This window comes from Zalophus californianus, chromosome 3 (assembly GCF_009762305.2).
Source record: "Zalophus californianus isolate mZalCal1 chromosome 3, mZalCal1.pri.v2, whole genome shotgun sequence".
Lineage (NCBI taxonomy): Eukaryota > Metazoa > Chordata > Mammalia > Carnivora > Otariidae > Zalophus > Zalophus californianus.
In genome coordinates, this window is record NC_045597.1 from 178210989 (window position 1) to 178238746 (window position 27758).

The following is a 27758-nucleotide window of genomic DNA, read 5'->3' on the forward strand; positions in this document are numbered from 1 at the left end:
TTCATTATATAGTGTACTTTTTATTACAAGTTTACTTTCTAATAATCTCTGACTTGGGCCAATATTAAGATAAATCTATGTGTTTCAAGTGAACTTTAGCTGAGGGTCATTTGAGGTAAGAAAATATAAAATATGTGGTAGGAAAAATCCAGGTAAGAATTAAATCATTGCTGCAGGTGACCAGAGACTGGGATGTTCTACATGTAAGAACTGCTTCATTGTTCTAAGTGTATATTTTGGTTCAGCCTTATATAAAAGGAGATGATAAGAAGCAACTGAGCTCACGGTTTAAATTTTATAAATTGTAAGAATAATGTTTAAACAACATAGAAACAGAGAAAAAAATTATTGCTTAGGATAAAAGAAGAGGCTCACTTTTATTGTTAATTTTACACTGTGAGGTTGGTCTAACCTCTTGTCTACATAATATATGTTATCTAGATATAGTGTGTGTGTATGTGTGTGTGTGTGTGTGTGTGTGTAATTTTTTAAGTGTTTGCACACAATTTGAACTGTTAAATTTCAGTTTGTCTTAAGAGCAGCCATACTTCCGGTCCCTAGATAATCTTGTAGTCCTTATGTGAACTGCAGTTTCTTTGCTTTTCTTTCTTTTTTTTTTTTAAAGATTTTATTCATTTATTTGCAAGAAAGAGAGAATAGTAAGAGAGAGCCCTGTGTTGGGAGGGCTGAATCCCAGGACCCTGGGACCATGACCTGAGCTGAAAGCAGACGCTTAACCAACTGAGCCACCCAGACGGCACTCCCCCTTTTTTTTTTTTTAACTTGGCTCAAGTAAGTGCACCTGTTCTATTGGCCTTTGCCACCGTAAAAGGGATAACTTTCATAAACACTGTTCATTGCCAGTACTGTAGGAAATGCAAATATACCACATGGCATCTGTTTTGCTATTAATTGGTGATAAAAAGAAGCAACAGCTTTATTATTATTTCTCCAATAGCTATTTCCTGAGATAAGACTTGCTTCTTTACTTACCATTGTGAGAATAATTTTCCATTGAGCACCCTGCCACTAGAACAACTAAAAAAGGTCAACATTTTGATTCTCCCTCCCCTCCCATTGAAAGAGAATTAAAACATTGCATCACTCATATTCCATCACTGTATAGTCTGTGAATCAGGCCACAAGGTGAAATATAGAATGGCATCTGGAATTATTGTGACACAGCATGAATCTTTATAAAAGATATATCTAAATCTGCAGCCATTATTCTTATAAATAAAAAGGATTAAATACAAACTGTTAAGCCATCTTCCTTGTTGGGTTGACCTGTGTTGATAAACATTAAGAACGATTCAGATTTAAATTTAAGATCACTTCAGTTGCTTTTGCTTCGCAAAAATTGAGAAATATCAAATCAAAAGATGTACTTAACAAGTTGATCCATCAAGGCGGTCTTATATCACGTGATCCTCCTTTCTGGTAAAAAAAAATCTGGTGAAAAAATATGTTATGCGGGATGAATGAAACTTAGGGAAGGCAAATAAAAATAAATCAAATATCATAACTTTTTCCCCTTATGTAAAATCAGCTAAGAGTTTATGTAAAATACACATTTTCACCTAAATATTATGTTTACTATTACACTGAAGACAATTAAAAATACAAACCTGAAGCTTACTATTTTGTTGTTTCTCTTCTTTTCTTTTTTTTTTCTCTCTTGTCTTCATTTATTTTGGTTGGTGAACAGTCTAGTCTTGTTTCTTAAAATCGTGCTTTCTGTCATTTAATTATATCCAATAACTTTACATTGGTTCAACAAGAGAACTTTAAAGAGCTTGTTACAAGTTATTAATGGGAAGAGAATGTCAAAACCACTAACAGAAGAACATATTTTTTAAATGTTTTATTCCAATCTGTTATACCTCTACTTTTTCACAGGTTTCTATTTTGTGTTAAAAAAAATTTTTTTTTCACTGTGGTCTGAAACTTGACATTCAGGTTACCAGGCTGTGAGAATTTTTGAGACAACAAGTTAAATAGTCTGTTAGGTAATATTAGTTTTATTCATTAGTCAAATGCCATTGGTGTATTTAGAATAACTTATTTCCCTTCATCACTATGAAGCTGAAGATTATATGCTTTGGCAGCCACATTCTGAGATAAATCTGAGCAAATTTACATAACATTTCATAGCTTCCTAATGGGGGAAGGGAGTTTACAAAGGAATTAAAGTTCCTTAGAAAGAAGGCGCTACATAGTGCAAATGATCACATAAATTAGGTTTTGGTAATAAGCACATTTGGGAAGGATTTAATTGAACTTTGCGGGAGAGGGTCAGTTCAGAGACATGTGGGACTGTGGAACTTAGCACTTCATTTGTACTCAGTTCAGAAGCAAAATTTAAAACTCCAAAGAAAACTAAGATTTTTTTTTTTTATTTTCTCTGTTCTCTGACATTTTGGAGGACATATAGAGATATCCAGTTCACTAGCAAAGATTGAATGGACTTATACATGTCTACATAACTAAAACTAGAGATTAGTGATGCCGACACCTGTATCAAAATTCAAAGTCATGGGGGCGCCTGGCTGGCTCAGTTGGTAGAGCATGCGACTCTTGATCTCAGGGTCCTAAGTTCGAGCCCCACATTCGGTGTAGAGATTACTTAAAAATAAAATCTTTAAAAAAAATTCAAAAGTCATGACAGAGTGGGATATTTGGATATGGCAGATCAGGTACTGTAGGGATTCTGGGACCCTTCCTTCCACATCCCCACTTGACCCCTGACTTCAGCCACATCCCTGAGCTTAATTTCACCCTTGAAACTTACCTCTCGTGCTCACCTTTGTCCTGACACCTACCATTTTTTTACTCTCTTGTGTCTTTACCTTCTCCTTTATCCTTACTCCCCCTAAAATGTACTCGTTTCCTGAGCTTCATCCCAGAGTTGGAAGCTGTCAGGAATATGGTCAGGCTCAGACACAGGGTGACTGGTACATTTACTCAATTAAGCAAGATAACATTTTAAAGGCAATAGTCGCTGTTTTAAGCTTTATATAGACCAAGCATGAAAGTTAAAATGTTCCTCCTATTAAATGACCAAGTGTCAAAATGCCATACATCCTCTGTAGACATAATGCCTGGCCAATGATTTGGCCTTGGGAGCTGAGTAATGTGCTATAGATTCTGATTGGCTGCTTCCAGAGGGGTCCAAACTAATATTCAGGAAGTCATTGGGGCCTTATAAGATGGTCGCTTTTGCCTTTACTCCAAAGACACCAAGCTCTAAATTCATCAGGAATTCATCTGCTCAGAGGTGGTGTAATTAGAAATTGTGCATATGACCCATACAAAGCGAGCATTATTCTGTGACTAACTAGATAATCCTTTCATAAGTGGATCATATATTTTCCTTAACATTTTAATGTTGATGCTGTAGGATCGTAAATTGCATAAGCAGAAGAAACTAGAAGTGATTATTCGGTTTATTCTTTTCTACTTTTGAAGTAGATATGCCTGAGATTGAGGGCCAAACAGGAAGACTTCTGACAGAACTCTCTCCCTTGTCACCATTTACCCCCACCATGTTCAGTCACATGCCTAATGGCTGGTGGATTTCCCAAGGTCAAGAATGTTGAGAAGGCATAGCTGGCCTGCAGAATTAAGGCAAAGTGACAAATAGAGAGTTGGGTTTTTTCTGGGCCCACAATCTCCTCTATTTCTTCTGTGAAAATCTCTTTTTTCTTTAGGGCACCCATTTTATTATGAAGCATAATTTTGAAATAATGTTCCTCAGGACAATAAAAGTTAGGGGAAAAAACTATCTGGTACAGCTCTGGACAGTCTGTCTGAATTAGATACTAAAGGGAAGAGTGGAGGGGGAGTGAAGCAGTGAAGCATGCAGGGTGTCGGTGGCAGAGAGAGAAGTGTCTGTTCTTGTGATGGGCACCTTTCCAAAGGGTGGCTGAGATCCCCATTGTTCGCCTTCCTCTCTCTCTGCGCTGGGATTTTTTAGCATTAGCAACCTGTAAATGACCGCTATATCCTTAATCATGTTTTTTTTTTTTTTTTTTTTTTAATTTTCCTGCCCTTTCGTGGAGGATTGGGCTGTCCTTCAGACATGGCTGGGTCATCACACACAGCATCTCATCAAACATAAAAAGGGTTCAGTGGCTCCAGAGAGACAGTGTATGGTCTACACAACAGCAATTCAGTATGCCTCCCAAAACTTCCTAGTGACCAAGCTTCTCAAAACACCCTTTTCCCTAAAATATTCTACTGAAGGGACACATCATTCCATTCAAATCTATGCTCATATTTAGTAAGTGAATGAGGACATTTCTTCCTGAACTAGAATGTTGCCTTTCAGTAAACAAAGGGATAGTTTTTTGCTGGGTTTCACAGATACATTTATTAGCAAACTAAAATTTTAGAGCATACAAGATAGCATGAACTTTTTCTTAGGACATGAAATAGCAGTCTCTTAAAATAATTTATCTCATTCTAGTATATAACTTCTTCAACTATAATGAAAACTAGGTTCTAAATATATCACCCAGGAAATCTTCTGAAACATTAAAGATGGAAGGCTTGGAAAAACATATTGGTGTATTTAGTAATAAAGACATAATTCATTTTGGAGAGATGTATACCATGAATAAAATTTAAAGTGCTGTATAAAAGTTGAAAAATATTTGCAATGTACATGGTCATAAAGTGTTAATGACCTTGCTATATAAAAGGTTCTTTTATATGATAATAAATATTGATATAGTTTAAAAATAAACACAAATGGCAAGAAAGTGAAATGCTTAATTTCATTAGAAACCTGATGATTACAAATTGAAAAATATGTAGACTTTTTCAAATCTTCAAGTGGACCTAGATTATTACATTTTTAACACATTGTTGAAGATGAAGGTTGAGAAAAACTCTAAAATGCTTGAGGGAAGTAAGTTATTTTACAAACTTTTGGGACGATGATTTTGCAATTTGAAAACTAGCATCTAGTAATTTTGCTTTTAGAAATTTATCTTATGGAAATTAGGGGTCAAGTTCACAAACTTTTTGTAAAATTATGTTCATTGTTCATGCAGATTTGTGTGATACCAATAGCAACAGAAACCTACTAAATGGCCAGCAACCGAGGTTTAGAGACATTACGATAGAATATAGTACAAATTATGTCCTCATAAATATTAATGCATTATTAAATGTAAAGTAAAAAGTATTTCACATAAACAACTTATACAAACAATATTGTTTGGTAAAAACTAAAAAATGCACTACTTAATATACTTCCTTTTAGACTCTGTATATAATGTGTGTGTGTGTGTGTGTGTGTGTGTGTGTGTGTGTGTGTGTGTGTGTGTATGCCCCTCTCACTGTCAGTGATAGTCAATTAGTTAGTTCTGGGAGCTGTAATGCATAAAAATACTGTTTGTTTCCACAGTTAAACAGAAAAGTTATTAAATAAGTAAATCTTTTCTGTCCTTTCCCCCCATCAGTCTCCAACGCCTATATTGAATACCCTGACCCTATGCAATGCCCCAGATGCCACCAGGAGGCTACGGTGGTGTTGGGACAAAGGAGTAGAATAAAGCTAATATTTGGCTCAGCTTGGGTACAAAGACAGGCTGCCACTTCCTTTGGGTCTCTCAGAAACCATCAGCCCACACCCTCTTCTAGTATCTTCACTACTGTTTTGCTGGCACCTTCTCTGTTTTGACACCCCTGCAAATGCTCCAGTTAACTATGTCCAAGAAAAAAACAGTTCCTTGAAAATCCTCAACTTCCATCTAAAAGAAACATCAGCTTTTTTAAAAAAAAATCTATCTATAACATAATTTTTACAACATGGCTTTTAATAAATATTTTAACCAAAAGGAAAATGCCTTTAATTCATCCTGCAAAGCAAGGTGCTTCATGGTTGGTGCTCACTCCCCCAAAATAAACACTTCATGGGAAGGAGGAAAAAGAAGAAGAGGAAGAAAGAGGAGAAAAAGGAAGAAAGATAGGTTATCCCTCAGTTTCAGTGAGTGCGGCTTCAAGAGTTTCAAAATGCTCCTGTGGTAGTAAATTTATCATATATAATTAAATATTTTAAATAAGATTTTCAAAATTCAATAAATGACCTTACTGATTGCTAGATAAACTCTGTTAGGCACCAGAACAGGGAATGCCTCCCAAAAAAAATGAGAAAGGAGGAACGAAATACTCAGTTACTTGTGCAAATGTGATGGGAGACATTCTTATGGTCCAGAGAGAGCTGTGAGCCTATCAATATCAGGCATGAGAAAGACCCTGAAAACACCAAATGCTACAGAAGACAATGAAGAATGATTTGCTGGACATTCCTGAAAATATAAGCTGAGAAACAGTTCTAATGTTAAAAAACCATCATCAAGACCAAACATATTTCTACCACACCTAAATTTTCAGCCTGGCCCACTTTTTATTTTGTTCTCTTTAGAATGAGACAAAAACAGGTCTTTATTTTTATAATGGGAACCAATGGAAAATTCAATTCATTCTCTGTCTAACTGCTTGACCACACTTATCATAGCATGGAGGAGGAAGGGGTGGAAAATAAGTATTATTAAGAGAGTAAGTTTTAAAAATAGAATAATCATAGAAGTGAAAATGCATTTAAGCCTGAAAGCTATAGTTTGAACATAAGGTGAACTTTAACAGTTAGTTAAAACAGTATAAAATTATCGGGAAAGCATTCATTTTAGTTTACATTTAAACTTCCAGAAGAAAAATAATCTTAAAATAGTCCCAAACATTTGGAGTACTTCTGAATTAGGATTCTTTGAAGCATGAAGATAAATTGATTCCAGGATGATTCCACAAAGGCACCAAAAAAAGTCATAAAGCTGCTGAGTGCATACAACTGTTGAATGTTTAGTCTATGAGTTCAACACATTTTCTAGGCCCAGGGAGTTGGAGATTTTATTGCAAATGGGCAAGATGGTTTAAGTTAGCGAAAGGCTGTCATTTTGATATACTTGTAAGGTTTGATGTCTCTAATCTGAAAAATTCTTAAAATGCAAATGTCAACCACGCCTAATTGGTTCTGAAGTTTTAGTTCATTGAAAGGATTCACAAAGAGTAAATGTTTCTTACCTAACATCCTACATTAACTATGTCAGTTGTATATCAGCATATGTTAAACTTCCTAGTATAATATAATTTTATTAAACACCCTGAAAATCTCAGATCCATAATGCATTATGTAATATAGCCATTCATTAGTGTAAATTTTTAGGCATTGTCTTTTTTCATGTCAAGAATTGGGTTTTGAATGAAGGAAAGCAAGCAGGACAATGAACTATTAATGGTTACCTAGAATCTGTTCTTCAAATACTTGAAATAGCCAAAATTCTCAAGATATTGATTAGGTGCTCTAATCTGTATCCAGAAATCTAAAATGGGCTTGGCATTCTACTATGTAGAATCTTGGTCCATGCGTCAGTTCCAAAGGAGCTGTTCATGTTTAATTGCATTCTGGGACCACATGTGTATCCCTGCTTATTTACAAGTCTCCTCTCCCCACCTCCCCCGATTGCTTTATCAATCTTCCATTTATCCTTCCAATCTTCTCAGTGCTCAGTGCCTTCTTCCCTGTAGAGAAAACAGAACAGCTTGTGTACCTCCCACAATTCTTTACAAGATCTCATTTCTTGATGGTTGCATCGTAGCCTATTAAGCTGCTCTCATGGAGGGTACAAGATGCTGAAGAGGTGAGGGGGAGGCACTGTAAGTAAAAGTGACTATGCACGGGTCCCCATGGGCATATGTATCTCTGGGCATCAACTATATTGGAGAAAAGGAGAAATTTCTGCCTTTGTCCATGTGAGCTCCATCCTCCTTTTTGGAAGGACAAGCTTTAAAGGTCAGCTTTGAAGTTGCAGGATGAAGAACAGGGGCTCGGAGTCAGACCTGATCCATGACTCAAATCTTAGCTTTGCCGTCGTTAGTCACTATGGCATTGGGTGAATTGCTTGAATTCTCTAGGCTATAGTTTCCTTAACTACAAAATGCAGATAAAAGTTTCTAACTTAAGAAGTTATACTGAATATGAAACAATATTAATATTCTTGATTACATGTTTCATAGTTAGAATTCAATAAATGGTAGCAATTACTGTTGTTCTTATCCTACTCAGTGGTTCAGAAAACAGTCCAGCTACCTGTTTGCATACATACCAACTGCTTTTATAACCCTGAAGCCAAGAACAACCTCAGTTATCTTTCAAAAATAACCCAATTTCATTGGCACAAGTCCAGAACATGAGATTACACCTCCTCAATAGTCTGATTGCAATAATCTGATGCTACTTCTTCTTGTACACAAATGTTGCCTACCATGGATCAAAATCTGCTTTAGGGGAAACTAAACCCAGCAACCACAATCCAGAGAGAAAGCACCAAACTAAAAATCCAGAGAGAAAGCACCAAACTAAAACTCCTTTGATTTTTTTTTTTTTTTGATTTTGGATATTTGGTTTCAGAAGTATGCTCAGAGAACCCAACATACCCACTATTCACTGGTGCCATATTAGCTCTGTGCTTTCCACTTGCTCTTGGGTCTTTCTGCTGCCTCTAAAATGATGAACGTGATTTCTCTTAAAAAAAAATTACCTCAGATTTTCTAAGGTGTCAACTCAAAATTGATGCCTAAATGGGCTTTCTTTATATACGGTCTGAAGAAAAGAAAGTGAACAGAAAAAAAAAAAAAAAAGAAGAGAAGATGAACATCAGATTTGTGAGCTCTGTGTCCATAACAAATATTTCAGAATTTATCCACATTCATCAATTTCGAAAGCCCCTCTCCCCATATTACCCATATCCACCCATCCTACCATGGGCCGTGACCCCATGATGAACACTGTCAAATGTAACATAAAGTTCATGGATGAAGGAGCTGTACCAGCAGATCCTTCTGGCCTGACAGTTGCTGCTGCCCAGCAGCCTCAAACATAATCTTCTTCAGGAAAAATCAATAAAAACCCAACAACAAATCACATATTTGGAAATCCTTTAGATGTTGGATTCTGAAGCTGCTATTCCAGAGTCCACTATTTCTCTGCTTTCTCTTGGCAAGAAATGACTCTTGATTCTTTCCTTTTAGCTCCAATTTGATTTCTTGGGCAAGTCTCCCAGTTACGGGGGATGAGAAAGGTAAATGTGTTCTAGGGTTCTTAACTTTACCATCTTGGAAAGGACCTAATCCCTTGGTCAAAATTTGTTACAAAGAAAGGGAAAATATAGGGGAACACATGAATATTTGGTGAGCATTAACTATCTTCCAGACTATTTGTGCATATACTTAAATATGTATATACATATATGTGGGTGTTCATTTACGTATAGGCATAAAAACACATTAAACTACCAGAAAATTTTGCAATCTATCATTAACCAGTAACCATGGGGAAGTAAGTGGGATTGAGTGGTTGGTGAATGGGGATGTTTAAGGTTTATTTTATGTATATCTGCATTGTATTTTTTTCAAAAGGCATATTTCATGCATTATTTTTAATTTGATTTTGAAAGAGCAGTACTCATTTACCTTTTGGAATTCCTCAGCTTCCATTTACTTGCTAACTTACTGAAACCCAACTTCGGTTCCACTATTCCATAGAAACATCACTTATAAATCTCATCAGTGACCTAGTAATTGTTAAACTCAGCAACTCCACTTAAGTTTTGATTGTACTTGACCTCCTGTAGCATGGGACACTGTTAAGCATATGACCCCTCTTTGAAACTCTTGCCTTTTTTGACATTACACTCTCTTGCTTCACCTCCTACTTCTCTGATTATTCTTCATTCTCTTTATCTCCTTCCTTGTGGTGCTTTAATTGAAAGCATCCACACAAATTCTTTTAACCTACTCTCTCTTCCTGAGCAATTTTAACAGTGCTCTAACTTTCACACTTCTTGGCAGAAGACTCAGAAATGTGCATCCTGGTCTCTCTCATGATTTTCTGCACTGAATTTCCAATTATATGCCAGAGAGTTCCATACCAATGCACAAGGGGTAACTTATACTCTATATGTAGAATACTGATCACATAATCGCCCTCCTCACAACTTTTTCCCCATTCTCGGTCTCATATCTCACTTATGTCATCTCCCAGGGGGTGAGGTCACATGATCTTCAGTCAGATGGAGTTGAAATGCAGTTCCTCAAATTTACCAGCTATGTCTTTGAGAAGTTGTTAAAACTCTCAGAATCTTAGATTCATCATCCAAATGGGAAATATTAATAATAATAATTTCCTTTAGTAGTTGATGTGTGATGTTTATATAATGTGTTACATATTATGTATATTATATATAATATATAAATTTATATAATATACATTATATATTATATCTATTGTATTTACATGTTATATATATTTTATATAACTCAGCAGGATGTGAAAATATTTTTTTATAATCTTACCATACACCGAGACTGGAAACCTTGTGCAAGAATTTGTTTCTTTCTCTTCTCATGATTACTCTTCCTACAACATGCAATGAAAAGACTATCAATTACTTTGCTAAATTGTCTACTAATTTCACCCTCTTCCTACAAGGACCTCATCTTTCCTAACTTGGATTATAACAATACCCTTCATTGGTCTTGCTCCATGTCTCAATAACATTTGTTGACTTCTATTGCCATCAGAATAATGTCCAAATCCACCAACACCTTAGTCAAGGACTTCTACAGTCAAGACCCAATCTGTCCTTCCAGCTTGACTCCTCACCACCAACTCTATGCTCTAATCATCTTAAACAATATGATTCTTCTTTTAAATCTTCTATAACTTTACTCCTATCTGTCCCTTTGTCTAAATATCTCTTCCTTCCTCCTTTATCTATTGAAACCCTTCTTTAAAATTCATCTCAGAAGCTTCTCCTACCATTAGACATGTTCTGATGGCTTATCATTCCATGAAGAATTCACTGTCTCCTCATTTTCACAACCATGGTTGTTGACTTTTACTTCTCTGCTATCCTTATATCATACCTTCTTGTATACGTTTATGTATTCATTCATTTAACCACCCTCTTCATAATGGATCAATTCTGTTGGGCACTGCAAATTACTCTGGTGACTCAAAGAGGAACACCCTGTGCACAGCTGTCTTTCTCACACTGTTTAAGTTCCTGGAAGGCACTTCTGAGTTTTTTCACCAGCCTCTCTTCCTATCGTCTAGCTCATTCTTTGCATGCAATAGATGGTTATCAAATGTTCATTGATCAAATCAGGCCAGTAGTTATAGCTCTTTCTGCAGAGTCTACCTCTAGAAACAAAGTGTGGAGGCAAAGATACTTTCTTCAGAAGACCACTTTTGCCTATTTCTAATCCAGTTCTCTCTGAACTTCAAAGAAAGAACTGAACTTCCTTTTCTCAGGGAGCCCTAACCCTCTCTCTTTGAGGCCCACCTATGAGAGCATATTGACTGAAAGGATGCCTAGAGTCAGGTGCCTCCATGGAATTATCCCTTCTCAGACCTGGAAGTTTCAAGGTACTCCAACAAACATTCCCTTGGATATATGCTCATTAAGCCTCTGTGGAAATACTTAACCTACCTTGGGCTCTCCAAGAAAGGTGACCCCCCACACCCCCAGTCCTGGATGATGTTAGCCCTTCCTTTTGAAACCTGGATGGCTACAGTTTCACCTAAAACTCTAAATCTTTCTAGGGAAGGTGAGAAAAGGAAATGAGGGGATGGGAGGGAGTGATGTTAGCAAAGTCAGAGAGTAAGGGGGTAGTTGGGCCAAGCTGAGAGCTTAGAATCCTTGTTCTAATTCAGCAGAGCCTGAAGAGGAAGAAGGGTTAGTGGCAATTTGTGTTTCACAGACTGTAAATCATGTCTGCACGCCATTGGGTCAAGATATTTTTCAAGATTTCATTTAGTATCATATTGCACCTTGCAATCACCTTTTCCATGCAAAATGTTAGAAGTGTGTTAATTTTTTTCTGTTTGTGTACATTTAAATATGTAAGATGTCTCTAAAAATTAATTTCTTTTGAAAAAATGCTGTACAGAAATTTCAAAATTGCCATATATTCAAATCCTGTTCTGCTTCTGAACCTTTCAAATATGTAATTCTATATTCTATAATAATTCATAACCTTGTAACTTTATAAGAAGAAAATGAGCAAATGCTTTTAGAAATAATGACAGCCTTTCTTTTTCAAAGTCAAGTGCTTATTTTTTTAAAGGAGCAGATAAAATTATTAAAATAATTCTGGATTTTTTTTTGATCCATGTGATTCTACTACTTGGCAATGTGAATATTTTATAGTTACTATTCTTACATATATAATATAAATGAAAGGGCTTATTTTTAATTAAAAACAGAGAAATAACTATGAATCTATAATCTCCAGAGAAAGGGAACAATTATATCACTGCTATAACAAACACACACATGTAAAAGTATTTCTGGGGTAAAGAGTTTGTTTTTTTTTAAGATTTTATTTATTTGAGAGAGAGAATGAGAGAGAATATGGGGGAGGCAGGGCCAGAGGGAGAAGCAGACTCCCCACTGAGCGGGGAGCCCAATTCGGGACTCGATCCTGGGACTCCAGGATCATGACCTGAGCTGAAGGCAGTCACTTAACCAACTGAGCTGCCCAGGCGCCCTGGGGTAAAGAGTTTTAATTTTGGGATAAGATCATCAAAGTTTTTAAATCTGATGGACTGGGTATCACTTTTTACTTCTTTAGCAAACAATCTTGAAAATAAGATTCGAGGGGTGCCTGGGTGGCTCAGTCGTTGGGCGTCTGCCTTCGGCTCAGGTCATGATCTCTGGGTCCTGGGATTGAGCCCCGCATCGGGCTCCCTGCTCAGCGGGAAGCCTGCTTCTCTCTCTCCTGCTCCCCCTGCTTGTGTTCCCTCTCTCGCTGTCTCTCTGTCAAATAAATAAATAAAATCTTAAAAAAAACCAGAGCTGGATCATTGGTGAAAAATCGGAATGAGAAAGACTTAAAAAAAAAAAAAAGAAGAAAAGAAAATAAGATTCGATAATAAGGGAAAATCAGGATAATTTTTGGCAATCATATGTAGTTATTTTAACCTTTATCACTTGGTTAATTACATCAAGGGTATCAAAATTAACAGACCAGAATTATCCTGAAACAAACTTGAGGATTTTGTGGATAACCTATCTGGATAACCTAAAACAAAAGGACCAGCTTAGAAAGGAGGGAACGGGAAGAAGGGAGGGAGGAGGAGGGTTGAGGTGAGGACAGGGGGAAAGAAAGAGAGAAAGGAAGGGAGGGAAGGGGGAGGGGAGAAACAAACAAACAAAAAAAGGAATGACATTAAGAAATTCAGGAGTGGGAAAAAAAATCCTTAAAAAAAAAGGAGCGGGGGCGCCTGGGTGGCTCAGTGGATTGTCTTGACTCTTGGTTTTGGCTCAGGTCAGTTCTCATGGATCCTGGGATCAAGCCCCACATCCTGCTTCATGTTCAATGAGGAGTCTGCTTGAAGATTTTCTCCTTCTGTCCCTGCCCCAACTCACACAAGCTCCCTCCCTCCCTCTCTCTCTCTCTCTCTCTCTCTCTCTAAAATAAATACATTTTAAAAATCTTTTTAAAAATAAATTAAAAAAAGGAAATTTAGGAGTGGGGTGCCTGGGTGGCTCAGTCGGTTAAGTGTCCTACTCTTGATTTCAGCTCATATCAGGATCTCAAAGTTAGGAGACTGAACCTGTGTCAAGCTCCACACTCAGCATAGAGTCTGTTTGAAATGCTCTCCCCTTCTCCCTCTGCCCCTCCCCCTGCTTGCTTGCACTCTCTGGCTCTCAATAAAATAAATAAAAATCTTAAAAAAAAAAGAAATTCAGGGATGATGACAGGACTTTTGTAAAAACTGCTTCTTTTGGCAAAATATTTTATTTTGAATATATTGAATGAAGATCTATGGTTTGATTGTAAATTACATAGTATTTGAATTAAGTAATATCAAGTCTGGTAAATGGTACTTGATTCCCAAATGTCCAGGTGTCTGATGTTGAAACTACTTTCTTAAAACATGTACAAAATGACAGTAGCTAACGTTTACAACATGCCAAGCATTGTTTTAAGTTCTTTATGTTTGTCCTTTAAATAAGTCACTTAAGGACCTTGTGAGGTGGTTATTATTATTATTATTCCCATTTTATAGATGAGAAAACCAAATTAGTGACTCTCACAGATTCGTACAATTAGGAAATGGTAGTCGATGGTGTTTAAACCAGGTGGTCTGATTCCCAAACCCACATCCTTAAGCACTGTCTTTATACAGATGAAAGAGCACATTCTATTAGAAACAGTCATCACTACCTTTTAGTTTTGGAACACTGAAGTTGTATTTCTCTGCTGCAGCAACGATTCAAGTGATTCCCGGCAGATTCTCAAATGAACATGATCTTATTTTCCTACCACTTCTTCTAAAACCTTTTAAATCACCATCATAATAAACTCCGTATCAGCATGTTACCTGGCAAATAGTTGCTAGGGTACAATGTTGGACAAAAGCTTTGTGCTATGGAAGATAAATTACTCCTGCTGATACTTGTCCCCCTCCTGCCCCTACCAGCTCCATTTATGAAGTTTGGGTGCATCCCTACCAAAGGATTCATTTAGGTTTCAAACATTTAAACATGTACTCCAGCAAAGAAAAATACTGGTGACCCTGAAAAGCTGCCTTGGTGTTCCCTTATGGTCTAAGGGAAATGACCTTGGCTTCCCAGAGTGACTGAGCTCGGTGTAAAGTGGCACCTGGATCCAATGGCTCTTTTAATACCCTTGCTGTAAAAAGAAGCCTCTTAGCAATGCTTCCCTTTTGTTCACTCTTAATGCAGGAAACATTTTACAGATTTTATGGAATTCCCCACTGAGAAAAATGAAATGCTGCCTTTAGACAGCCTACATTTTAAATGATTGAATAGGTACTCAGCACATTGTAGTTGCTCAATAAAGGCTTGTTGAAAGGAGTTAAGTTTTATGGATGGCTCGATTCCAAGAAAAACATCTGTTAGGATGATGCAAGTCCAAACCCAGGTGCTCCCTGTGTGGCATATTTAGGCCAGGTGTTGAGTAAAGGGACTTTAAAACTGTAACACTCTTTAGAAGAGAGGGGGACACGTTTTAAAGCTAAATCCATCATGGCAATGCCTTACTGTTTTATCACAGCTGTCCATGTGAAAATACTGCCTCCTGTCTATAGCTGAGATGTTTGATACTTGGGACAGTAAGAGTTGTCATCTGCAAGATTTGTCAGTTTGTGTGTGAGACAACCTTAGACTCCACATGACCACCTGACACTGCCACTCAAAAGAAAACTATGAAACCAGAACGTATTGTTTCTATGCCAGATCTATTTACCTCTGCCTGAGCTGTCCTTCCCACCAGACTTAATTACTCATTGCTAGCATCACTCACATTCAAGAGTCATGTGTGTGGTATTCATTAAGAGAGAAATGAAACATAAAATAGCTCAGAGATGTATCTGCTTCCCCCAGGAAGGGTGAAATGACTCCCATAGACAGTAGAGCCTTAGGGTGCAGATGATGGAAACCGGTGGGAAGGGAGGAGGCGGCAGAGAGGCAGGGATCTTGGTGGGTGGAGTGGATGTTTACTGGAGCTCCTGCCTCATGCCATCAGCTTTGTGATTCATCTGAGCAAACAATTACTCCTCCTTCCCTGATATTTCCCTTGGATGAGTTGGCTCATTGTGCAGCTAACATTCACAAGCTTTTGGGTGGATAAGTCCCCTTGAAGATTAGATGCATTTTTGTTAAAAAGGGATTCATCTGGCATAATTCTTACAATGCAAATGAAGCCTAAGTTAGAGTATTATAGCTAATAGGGTCAGTGCCTTATGGCGGCCACAGTGGAGTTGAGAACAACTGGATTGAGTGTTGTACTTAGCCATGCAAGAGCTTTGCAGTCTGTGCATTAATACCTAAATTGTTTGTGGTTCAGCAAAGGAATAATCCCAGACTCTGCCCTCAAATATACAGAAACCTGAATTCTTTATTTTCCAGATTTTGTTGGACCTCCACTTAGGAGGTGAGGAGGTAGGGTAGGAACCTTAAATTCTAGGAATTTAGCTGCATCTGTAAATAAGGAACATGGAAAATGAAGTTAAGTGTTTTTTTTTAATATCAAATCTGTTTTGGATATCCAAATAAATGCAGCAAAAACAATTGATTGATTTACACAATTCTGGAAACTTGCAGATTTAAGGAGCACAGATGTTAATTATTATATTTTCTCATTGTAAACCTCCACTGGTAACAGGAATTTAAAACCTCACTGCCATAGGAACAGACCCAAATTCCAGGAACTGGGACCCATATTCCAGGACCCAAAGAAATGGTATCAGCCTAAAGAGCCAAGTTGAGTCTAGAGACACTTTAGCCATTAACTCCCCTTTGGCTTCCCTCCATGTTATAGCAACAACACTCTTTCAAGGGCAAAAACATACTTTTGTAGGTGAAATACTCTGCAGTGAAAACAGTGCAATCACAAGCCTCATATATCTGGGCTCTGAGTAAGTGAATGGAACACCATGGAATACTAATAGTATTAGTATTAGACTGTGACTTAAGCCAAAGCCTTATGTGTTAGGCCAGCTTTGGCTATCTTTTCAAAGAATAGGTGTTAGAGGGGTTATTTATCTACCAATCAAATCAGCGTGGGTCACTCTGGCCACTGGTATGCAGAAGGAAATCACAGTGGAACTCCAGGGGTAGAGGGTGGAGGGGAGCTACAGAAAAATGACCTGATTAATCTGGGTAAAATAACGCTCGTTCATTTTTCTTCAGTAGAATATACATAAGGAGCACCTACTAATACGAGGTGTAAGGCTAGTCACTTCAGCACTTGGACTTTGACATATATTTTACTCTCACTGGATATAATATATACCCATAAATACTTCTAATGAATGGCAGAAAGTAATACATTTCATAAAAGTGTAATAACGAATGTGCTATGTCAGCTCAAAGGAGTCTAGAATCACTCCCAATATGGGGAACATGGTAAGGCTTTTAAGCTGGAATTAAATAAACGTGGGATATGTGGAGGTACAGGGCATTCCAGACAAAAGGAATATTATATTAACCAATTTGTTATATTATAAAACAAAATTAACAAAGCTGTAACACTGAGGAAGTATAAAACAGTCATATGAAACTATTGGCTTGGTTGAAGGGATATAGCGAGGAATCAAGATAAATTTATGTTAGGACAAATTGTTTAGAATTCCTTCTTCAGGTAATTAGTGAATTGTTTTATGTATCTACTTACCAAACAAGGAAATTACACAGGGACTGTATTTAGGATCAATATGGCAGTTTAATATATGTCACATTGGTGAGGAGACTGTTGCAAGAGTTTAAATTAGAGGTAATAGGGCAAAAACATGCTTCATGGTCCTAGGCAAAGGAAAGACACAATGACACCAGGCATTTGGGGTGAGTTCCCAGAGAAACTGGTGGCACTATTAACAGAATTTAGAAATCAGAAAAAAGAGGGAGCTTTGCAAGGGAAAAAGAATGAGCTCAGCCTCAGATAATGCCTTAGAGATCACAATTCGGATAATCTAACTCCAACAGGAGTTAGAAATCCAATCTTGAAACCCAGGAGAGAGACCAAGATGGTAAATATAGATTCGAGAGTCGTCCGCTGCCAAGATGCAATCACTGAAACTGACAGATTAGATGAGAGTTTACGGGAGTGATTGCTAAGGGAAAAAGGCAAGTCAAGGACAAAGACCCTAATGTCTTTCTTTTGGGAGTGAAGATGTTGGATTTCTAAATAGTCACTGCTTCACCAACCGCATTTCTTTCTTTCTTTTTTTTTTTTTTTAATTTCCAAAGTTTGTTTGCAGCATTCTTCAGATGGAAGTTCTCAGGATGTTGCTTAGCAGTAGTTAGCATTTGATATCACAGATTGGAACCTCTAGCATAGCCCTAGCCTGATTGTGTATGGCAGTGATTATGGGGTTGATGGCGGTGCCTGTATGTATTTTGGGGAATGGGATGTAATAGCCAGATTTTCCTTATCAGAAAACCACTAAATGTATACAGAAATATATACAACCATTTCCACCCTAATCTTAACAGTATTACTAAAAGTATTAACAGCTAAGTACAGTGCATTAGCATTTACCCTTACAACTTATTGAGGTGGGGATTATTAGCACATATGTTTGATGAATGAGGACGTGAGTCTCGGGATAGTTCAGCATCTCTCCCGACATCACAAAATTATTAAGTAGCAGGAAAAAATTCTAATGACTGACTCTAAAACTGAGATCTTAATCATTATATTTTCTTGCCTTGAGGTTATTCCTGAATCAGTGGTAAATCATGGTCTACTAATTTATCTTAATATCATTATTTATTCATTTGTACCTTGCTGATTCAATTTAATTTTTAAATAAGTATGCAGTAAAATTGACTTTTTTAGTGTACAGTTCTATGAATTTTAACACGTGCATAAGCTTGTGTAACACTCACCATGATTGGGATATAGACCAGTCCCATCACCCCAAAAGCTCCCTGGTACTCTCTCTTTGTAGTCAACACTCTCTCACCCCTAGCCCCTCGAAACAACTGATCTGTTCTCCAACACTGGGGCTTTCCTTTTTTGAGCATGTCTAATATAAATGGAATTATAATGTATGTAATCTTTTGAGACCGGCTTCTTTTACTCAGCATGACATCTTTGAGACTCATCCAACGTGCTGTGTATGTCACTGGTTTGTTGAGTAGTTTTCAGTCCTATGGAATCCAGTTAGTTTATCCACTTACCAGTGGATGGACATTTGGGTGTTTTTCTCGATTTTTCACAATTATGAATAGAACTGAGATAAACATTCCCATACACGTTATGATGTGAACATAGTTTTCATTTCTCTAGGGCAAACACCCAAGAGTGGGATTGCTGGGTCATGGGTAAATATAAATTTACTTATGTTATTTTTTTTTAAAAAGCATCTGAGGTAAGAGCAATCTACTGTGACAGTTACAGCAAACCATCATAGTTATCTGTGAAGGAACTCTTTTAAAAAAAATTATTTGTCAGAGAGAGAGAGCACAAGCAGGGGGAGAAGCAGGCAGAGGGAGAAGCAGGCTCCCTGCTGAGCAAGGAGCCCGACACGGGACTCAATCCCAGGACCCTGGGATCATGACCTGAGCCAAAGGCAGATGCTTAACCAACTGAGCGAGCATCCCATGTGAAGGAACTCTTTCGAAAATATGCTGCAAGAGAAGAAAAGAGTGGCTCAGTAATATAATTGTTGGGGCAGAAAAAGTCCAGGTAAGAGTCATCTGGATCTCCAGAAGCATGTAGAAATATTATAGCACATTCCCCACAATCTATAGGGAAGGCAATTAAGGCCCCCCAGTGCACTGTGACTTCTCACATGGTGAGTTTTGGCAGACTGAGGCCAAAACTAGGTTCCTTAACTCCCAAGTCATGGGAAAGAAATGTTCTGGAAAAGAAAATGAAACTCTTCTCTCAGGGAAAGCCACAACCCTGATGAGAGTAAAGTGAACAACAGCACTTAGCATGCCTTAAAGATGAAGATAAATATGCTGTGTTTGAGACCTTAAGGATTTTTCCAGTGGCATACATGCGTATGTTTATCGAAAATTTCTCTATTCCAATGGTCTGAAGTTATCAACACTAATTTAAAGTCTTCTATAAATATTTAAATATGAATGATATCCTTCTGTAAACATAACATCATATGAAGAAGCTGTGAAGAGTTGGTTCCATTCTAGGCATTTTGAGGTCATTATATGTAAAACAAATGTTTAATGCTAACAAAATAGCCCACTATGTTAGTAACTATGTCTCAAGTTACACTAAACAACCTGAAGTGTAATAGCTTATGAAGTCTATATGTTTAGCAGCAATGTTCATCTGTTCAACATAGAGTAATTATTATAACAGATTTGCCCATTAGTAGAATTCTTCATGAAATGCCTTGTTTTAAGATCTGCTGAATTTGGCAGTTCAAAAATACAAAAAAAAAAATTCTAGTATTTTCCCACTGCAAAAGAGAAACATAAAGGAATGCAGTGGTTGATAAAGGTAAATATTAAAAGTTCATGTCTACCTCAAATATAATTTCAATGAAGAGAAATGCTATCCCTGGTAGTATGAATTTAGTGGGAAAAGAGATGACAGAATAGAGTAAAGATGATGAGAACACTGCCCACTTTACCTTAAAGATTATTGATCTCATGACACAGAAAGTCACTGTGAACTTCCAGTTTCCAGCTCTGCATGTAAAGAGCTTAGACATCACCCCTCTGTCGTAACAATAAGTAAAGAGCTGAACGGACTGAAAAATCAACTGCTCTTGGAGCCATATGAGAAGGGAGGACACAAGGCAGACTGCTGCCTTCAAGATTTAGAGAACCAGAAGGAGGAATACAGGAGGCACAGCTTCCTGGAGCTGAGACCCAGGAGGAGGGGAAACAGCCTCAGGAACCAGTGTCAGGAAGGAAAACCTGAGCTGTAAGTGATAAATTGCTGGAAGCTCAGTGAGGACAACTCTGAGACTTAAAAACTCCAGGGGGACCCAGTCACAGCTCTCCCCACCCCACCCACGACCCCATTTTATGAGATTTAATTCTAGAAAACAACTGTGACTAAGAGACCAACACAGATTTATGACCTCTGAGAACCTCCTCTGCTTTTCTGGTGTGGACCAATGTCCTACTTTCTGATTGTAAAGATGACAGCTTAATTCTGCAGTGATGACAGAGAATATTCTATGTGGATGATTTCTTTTAAAATAAATGAAAATAATTAGTTGCTTTTAAATAGAGGAGGGGAATAATGAAAGCACCTCTTAGAGCAAAGATCAGACAAGAACCCATGTGAGTAGAGACCGTGATGGAGAGGAGAGGAAGGGTGATACCCAGAGCAAAAAATGGCCCCCCAGGGGAAAATTCAGGTCCCTATCATCTCTCTGATGACAACTGACAATCTCAGTGTTTCTTGAGAGACTAGTTCTTTGCAGATTTTTAAATATTCATCTGCAATCTATTGATTGAATGCTTAATGCTGTTTTATTGCAAATGAAATGTATGTTTTTAATGGCTTGAAGAACTCCTCTCTAAATTCCAGTGTCTTATTGAGGTCCTGGGCAACTAGTCCTCTGAGGACAATGGTCTGCTCATGCTGACCACCTGTGACCTATCCTCCCGGTGACCTCTGTCTGCAGCTTATTTTGGCAGGCAGAATGTGGAAAAACTCTTTTATTAAAGAGTAGTGGGACATTCACAAAATAAGATTCGAAGATGTACATAATACAGAGGGAGAAATCATTTAGGTCAGGGAAGCGGACAGGAAGTGAAGCAAGAGGAAGAGTGGCTGATGCAGGAGCTGGAGTGCTGGGTTCGTCTTCCAGCTCCGGCATTCACATACTAGTTGCTTTCCCAATATTATCCCCGTGGTGGTCCTGCTATTGAAAGACCCCATCTTTGAATAGAGGACAGGTCGTTATCATGAAGCTGAAGAATGGAGTGAGGAGGACTTCCTCAAGGAGGGAAGAGCGTGAAGACCAATTGACTCAGCTGAGAATGGAGGTATGAAGGAGTATTGAACACCAGCAGAACCTGAAGGTCACAGATCTGAAGAGATCGGAGTAGAAATTTGAATACCAGAGCAAGTATAACCATTAGCTGAGACCTAATAGCAGATGCTAGGATTAATATCATTTTTAATAAAAATAGGCTGATGGACTATCTGTGATTTTTTTTCTCCCATCTTGCCTCAATTATAACATTCTTTTTAAGCCAGATGTTGTAGGAATGGATGCCTGGTTTTAATTCACTGATCAACCAAGGGTTAACTTTTGTTAACCCTATTGGGCAAATTTCTCTATATGGGCTGGGAGAGCTAGAAATAGCAAATTGCTGTGGAACAAATCATTCTTTCTACTCTCTGGAAACACTGTGCCATAGAGATCTAAGTGGCCAGTGTGAAGGTAGAGGTTCTTTTTCATTACTGTGCATTCAGACCAGACATACTAACTGGATAAGTATCTGCCATGTGACTCTCACTCTTCTCAAGGGCCTTATTTCTCATCGTTGGAGGGATTTTACTGGCCTTAAGAGATGCACTACCTCGTTCGCAGTGGAACACACGTGAAAACAGCCAAAATGTAACATACACATTACTGTCCATTTATCCTGCATACACATACCAGTGGGAGTAAGATAGGTACAGCTGTACTTAGTACCATAGGTAACCTTTACGAATGTTGTTTTACGATGGATAATTATGTTGTTCGTCCTAAGAAATGAGCTGAATAAGGAAAGAGTGTTTTTAAATCCATTACCCCTGTCCATTTTTGCAGGTCCTCTTCAAATGAGAGCACTAAACTCAAACTCCCATGTTTCTGGAAGCCACCTTTTACTTTTTCTAAAAGAAATCATGAGGTACCCATCATATTAAAGAAAACTCTGACATTAAAATATCCCTGGATAAGCCCTCAAATACCAAGCACTTATTTTTTTCAAAGTATTTCTTCATCATTGTCCAAGAGAATACATATTTTCATAGTTAAAACCATCAAACATTCTGTTGCTTTCCCACGTTACATCATAATCTTATGTTTTCATTTAGTTTTCAGATGGATAATTTTAACACCTAGTAATTAATAGTTTGAAACTGACAATGTCTGCCTTGCTGATTTAAGAAAAAGGGTATGTGGTATTTATTTACAGATAGAGAATAAATGCAACTGTAATCTAGCTGTAGACTTCCATTGCTAAGGGTACTTGAAATAATATTTTTGGTTATATCACTTTAATGAGGGCTAAGTTCTTGGTTTGACAGCCCAAATAGTTTAAAATTGGTTTTGTTTTTGTTTTTGTTTTTTAAAGATTTTATTTATTTATTCGACAGAGAGAGACACAGCGAGAGAGGGAACACAAGTAGGGGGAGAGGGAGAAGCAGGCTTCCCGCGGAGCAGGGAGCCCAATGCGGGGCTCGATCCCAGGACCCTGGGATCATGACTTGAGCCGAAGGCAGACGCTTAACGACTGAGCCACCCAGGCGTCCCTGGTTTTGTTTTTGTGATGCTAGATATGGAATTTAGGTATAACTTTCTGGCAGATATTAATAATGTTAGGTATATCTAAAATAATGTGAAAATCCATCATAAGTGACCATTCGTAGTGTTAAATAGAAGAAAGAAAAATGTATCTAAATATGTTTGTGGTTCACCCATCACAAATCTCCTTAACACTGAGTGACAAAACTCTCATGAGTGCCCCGGGGAATGTTTTGAGAATCAGTAGGCCTTTGTACTTGATTCTTCAGCTAACTCTTTGGGTCGATGACAGCTGCTCTTGCAATTAGCCCTTCCCTTGACCTCATGGTCAACCACACAGCCTTGGAGATTTCAGGAAGGGAAACTATTACTTTTAAGGTATCTGGACAAGACCTGCATGTGTGCAAATTAATAGGGGAACCGTTTTCTGTGCTTCATTCTCCTTTTTCTCTCTTGGTTACAAATTGTCCCCATCCATATGTGACAGGCACATCTGGTTACCTACTCTAATGGGTGAAGAAACGGATCTAACAGGAAGGGGAAGCCATATAATACTCCCCAGGAATGTTTAAAAGAGGATTCCTCAGCCTTTTTCTGAAAACAGGAGTCTTGACATCCTGGGCTGAGCGCTAAGTTGCCTGCTCAACTTACCCCTCTTAGGTCAGAGGTAGTAATGTGTAAAATGTGATGATCCTTACTCCGCTGGGCCAACAGGTATTGCAATGGTAGGTTTATTATGAGTTAAATTTCTTGCCCTTTCCTTATCATCCTCGAATCTCCCCATCTCTCCTTTTTTTTTAAAGATTTTATTTATTTATTTGACAGAGAGAGACACAGCGAGAGAGGGAACACAAGCAGGGGGAGTGGGAGAGGGAGAAGCAGGCTTCCCACTGAGCAGGGAGCCTGATGCGGGGCTCGATCCCAGGACCCTGAGATCATGACCTGAGCCGAAGGCAGACGCTTAACGACTGAGCCACCCAGGCGCCCCCTCGAATCTCCCCATCTCTTGAGGGGGTTACAGGCCATGAGCATCCAATCTCTTCAAGTCTCTGTCTGCTGAGCCCAGAGGGTAGACTGTGGCTCAGAATCTAATTTGGAGTCATTTCGGACATAGCAAACAAGCCCAGCTCTTTCTATCTGTCTCTCTGCCCTTTGATTTCAGTTAGGTAGAGTTGTCTACAAGCTGAGAGAAGCAGAGTTGAACTGAAGAAGTTCAGTCATTCAACAACCCATGTCCGCATAAGCCTGATATATGAGAAACCTAAGTATGAAGAGCAGAGTTGGGATAATAAGAAAACAATGGCTGGGAAGGGAAATCTTAAGAGCAAGGAAGATGGAGATATGATGCTGGGGGCTTCGGGAGACAGGAGGGAGAGACTGATAGAACTGCAGCACAGGTGAGGGGTGAGCTCTTCGCAGAGCTGATGCAGGCAGCAACGATGGTAGAAGCTTAAGACCAGATGGGAATACCATAGCGGTGCATTTTTTCTAATGCCCTTTCAAGTGGTGACATGTGCCAGCTTGCCTAAACAAGGCAAGGAAAAAAGGAGTGACAGAACTAAATGATCATCTCAAAGGAAGTGGGAAAATGAATTCTCATTATTTTTCTAAAGGCCTATGGAAACAACATTCCTGAAATGCTGTTCACTCTCTTCCTTGGTCATACTCCCAGAATCTTTCATAATGAAGAGGGAGACACGACTACCTTTTCCAAGTATATTTTGCATATGATGACAAGTCTCCCTAAATTACTTTCCAGAAAAAGATAGAAGTATAAATTGATAAACACCAGGAAAGTTGGATTGATAAAATAAGGACATTTTTATATGGTAGTGGGCAAGTAGCACCTAACATGTTTATAATCAAATGATCATGGCAAAAATCATCTTTGGAGTTATAGCTTTCTTTTTTTGTTATGTGCAGTTAGTCACCATATAGTACATTATCAGTTTTTGATGTAGTGTTAAATGATTCAACCGTTGCATATAACACCCAGTGCTCATCACAACACATGTCCTCCTTAATACCCATCACCCGGCTACTCCCCCAGCCCCCTCCCCTCTGAAACCCTCAGTTTGTTTCCTGGGGTCCATAGTCTCTCATGGTTTGTGTCCCTCTCTGATTTCCCCCCCTCCCGTCTTCCCTCCTTTCCCCTATGGTCCTCCAGGCAATTCCTTATGTTCCACATATGAGGGAAACCATATGATAATTGTCTTTCTCTGCTTGACTTATTTCACTTAGCAGAATCCCCTCCAGTTCCATCCATGTCAATGTGAATGGTGGGTATTCATCCTTTCCGATGGCTGAGTAATATTCCATTGTATATATGTACCACATTTTGCCCATTATAGTTGTCCCACTGTATATGACAATTGCTTAAAATGTAGAAAATGCTTTTCATATTTACTCTCTAAGCTTCTTTAGTTCCCAAGACGCAGACAGAAACCGATGCCATAAAGAATATGACTTTATTTTACCAGCTAAGTACTTATAGGACAATTTACTTAGGGGACAACAGGAGCTACTCTATTACATAGGAAACATCCCATAAATGTTTGTTAGATTAAGTAAAAAACAAAGGGAGTTGCAACAAGTATTTAAATAGCACGAACAGCCATCCAATAAATGAAATGCTTAAAGGTAGTTGTAAAGGGGGGGAAATATCCTCCCCCCAGGTATAAAACATGGAGAACAAGGTATAGACCAGGAGTAAGTCATTAATGACAGTGGTCATTCCAGGAATCCTTAGCATTTTAAAATATTTCCAGTAGAATTAAAATGTAAATCCTCCTGTGAAACATCATTTGGCAATAGGCTGAGTGGTCTTTACCCATGGAGGTCAGAGAGCAGAGTTCTCCAGGACACAGGAAGAGTAGATGACTCTTTTATCTCAAGTCTCTTAGCACACTGCCAAGCTTTGGGCAGCTGTCTTTATTTAAGCTCCATCAGAGCAGTGCCTGAGAGATTTTGGATTAGCCTAAAGTTGCTGCTTTAACAGTATTAATGATATTAAACCAGTAAGTACGTGGATTATTCAAATCGGTGTCCTTGAATGAGCTAAAGACCTTTTAACAGGTAACTTCTAAGTGCCAAGAAATTTGACTTAATTAATGCTAATGGCATTGATCTTTAATGAGAATTTTCCTGTAAGAAAGTTAATTGTTAGGTGTTTTTTTTTAAAGATGGAGCTGTAATATGGACTCCAGTGGTTCTCACCGGGAGACAGTTTTGCCCTCTGACCCTAGGGAACACGTGACAATGTCTGGAGAGCTTTTTGGTTGTCACAGCTGAAGACAGGTGTGCTATTGGCATTGAATGGGTAGAGGTTAGGGATGCTACTAGACATAATGCATAGACTATCTCAGTCTCACACAAGGGATGAAAGTACTTTAGTGCCACTATTGGGAAAGTATAGAGATATATTATACTCTATATATAGAGTATACCATAGCGGTGCATTTTTCTAATGCCCTTTCAAGTGGTGACATGTGCCAGCTTGCCTAAACAAGGCAAGGAAAAAAGGAGTGACAGAACTAAATGATCATCTCAAAGGAAGTGGGAAAATGGGAAAATCAATGCCATTTGATTTGGCATTGAGCACACAAACAGCTAAAGACATTTTGAAATTTTGATTTATGGTCATGAAAAATTCTGAAATAATGAATTTTTTTTTGTGCCTAAACTACTTCCTAATAATAAATTAGGCTTCTTTTGACGCTGCATTAACTGTTTAAAACCACTAGGGAGCTATTCAGTATGTTACTACTTTGGTGTATTAAACACAACCCTGGGGTATTTAAAACGTTAATGGAACTTTCAAAAGTACCTAATTTACAACTGAGCATTAAGAGAACCAACACATGTGAAAAAGACATAAATGCACTCAAAAAGAAACACATAAACAAGCTTAAAAGTTCAGAGGCACAAAGTGATCTGAGTTAGGTGTGTGTATACGGGTGTTGAAGGTGGGGTGGGGGGGGTCATTAGTTACAAATGGCCAGAGGTGAATTTTGACCTGCAGAAAACTATAGGTTAGTTGAGAGAATATTCTAGCAATTCAGTAGCCCTTGTTAATGTAAAACAGAAAGTGTTTAATTGCTAATTCAATTTCCAGAGAGTTTTCAACAAATAGGAGCTGAAGAAAGTGATTAGTATCTACTGAGTGAAAAATATTTCAAATTAATTCATCTTTTGATGAATTCTAAATGGGTTTTTATGATAATGTTTATAATGTTCTGGGTGCCTAGAATATGGCTGATTACTTTAAGGTAAATCTGCTAATTAAAAAAATTGTCATGTGTCACAAAATTAGCACGCTAATCACATGGGAGAAAAAGCTGATTCAAATCTATGTTGGTACTCTTCATTGAAAAGAACTGATAAGTTTTAAAGGTGGTCCCTTTAACCATGGGGGTTTAAATACAATGAGGATAGTTTTCATTTTCACTTTTCAGATTTCCGGATGAAAGAAACAGCTCTGTCAGATCCTTTCCCTTCCTTAAACATCCAACAGAGCACTTTCTACTCATGCAAAGAGAGATAGGAGAGAGAATCAGAGAAGTTTGTGAAAACCAGAAGATGCACCACTGATAAAATAATATAGTTAAGAGCAGATATTTATATATTTTTTCTTTTCTAAATATGCTTTATACATTAACTTTGGTAGATAAAATATTTCATCTTTTGGGAGAACTTGAAAAGTGAAAATAAT

At 38.0% G+C, this 27758-nt stretch overlaps 1 long non-coding RNA gene across 1 annotated transcript in view; it reads right to left on the reverse strand.

Annotated features, from left to right (window-relative positions):
- Positions 1-10413: 10413 nt before the first annotated feature.
- The window catches only part of LOC113920831, a 34790-nt gene continuing 17445 nt past the window's right edge, over positions 10414-27758 (reverse strand). Inside the window, exon 4 of the long non-coding RNA XR_003519385.1 lies at positions 10414-10483. This is a non-coding gene — a long non-coding RNA (uncharacterized LOC113920831). The remainder of the gene's footprint in view (positions 10484-27758) is intronic.